This window comes from Chiloscyllium plagiosum, unplaced genomic scaffold (genome assembly GCF_037043375.1).
Source record: "Chiloscyllium plagiosum isolate Xiang-an unplaced genomic scaffold, Cpla_swu_hap1 HiC_scaffold_48, whole genome shotgun sequence".
Lineage (NCBI taxonomy): Eukaryota > Metazoa > Chordata > Chondrichthyes > Orectolobiformes > Hemiscylliidae > Chiloscyllium > Chiloscyllium plagiosum.
The window spans coordinates 44,273,636-44,275,064 of NW_028270186.1; positions in this window are offsets into that span (position 1 = coordinate 44,273,636).

The following is a 1,429-nucleotide window of genomic DNA, read 5'->3' on the forward strand; positions in this document are numbered from 1 at the left end:
AATGGTAAATCGGGAGAGAATAGCGTCCTCCAAGATCAGCAAGGTGCTTTTGCAAGAGATACTAAACGAGTATTTTCTATCAGTGTTTACTCAGGAGAAGGACATGGGAGATGTAGATATATGGAGAAATAGATGGCGACATCTTGAAATGTCCTCATTACAGAGGAAAAAGTGCTGGATGTCTTGAAATGCATAAAGATGGAAAAAAACAGAGTCTGATAGATCATATGAAACCTGAAAGTGTTCAGAAAAGATTTACATGCATGTTGCCAAGGTTGGAGGTAGAAGAAGCTGGGGCTGTTTTTCTTGGAACGTTGGAAACTGAGGGGTGTTCTTATCGAGGTTTATAAAATCATGAGGGGCATGGATAGGGTAAATAGACAAGGTATTTTCCCTGGTGTGGTGGTGTCCAGAACTAGAGGGCATAGGTTTCGGTTGGGATGGGAAAAATGTAAAAGAGATGTAAGAGACACCTTTTTTCACTCAAAGTGTTGTACGTGTGTGAAATGAGCTGCCAGAGGAAGTGGTGGAGTTTAGTACAATTGCAACATTTAGATGGCGTCTGGATGGGTATAGGAAGTGTTTAGATGGATATGGGCTGAGTGCTGGCAGGTGGGACTAGATTGGGTTGGGATATCTGGTCGGCATGGACAAGTTTGACCGAAGGGTCTGTTTCCATGCTGTACATCTCTTTGACCCTGTGACTGTAAGTTAGAAATGACAATAATTTGACATGCACTATCAAATAAATAAATCGTTTATATTATTAAAGTGTAGCATACAGCAAGTTGAAAACTTGCTATTTTTAGAATGAACTATAAAGAACAAAGAACATTCCAACACAGGAACAGGCCCTTCGGCCCTCCTAGCCTGTTCCGATCCAGATCCTCCTATTTTTTTAAACCTGCCACCTATTTTCTAAGGGTCAGTATCCCTCTGCTCCCTGCCCATTTATGTTTCTGTCTAAATACATCTTAGATAACGCTATCGTTCCTGCCTCTCCACCTCCGCTGGCCACACGTTCCAGGCTGCCACCGCCCTATGTGTAAAGAACTTCTCACATATATCTTCCCTAAACTTTCCCCTCTCACTTTAAATTCATGAGTAATTGAGTTCCACAATGTGGGGAAAAATCTTCTTGTTATTCACCCTGTGTCTATCTGTCTTGATTTTGTAGACCTCAACCTTTGTCGTTGTAATGAAAATAGTCCTAATCTACTCAATATTTCTTCATAACCAGCACCGTCTGTCCCAGCCAGCATCCTGGTGAAGCTACTCTATACCCTATTCAAAGCATCCCATCCTTTTGTTAATGTGGTGAACAGAACTATATGCAGTATTCGAAATGCGCCAACCCAAAGTCCTATGCAACTGTAACATGACCTGCCAGCGCTTGTATTCAACACCTGATCCAGTGAAGGAAAGCATG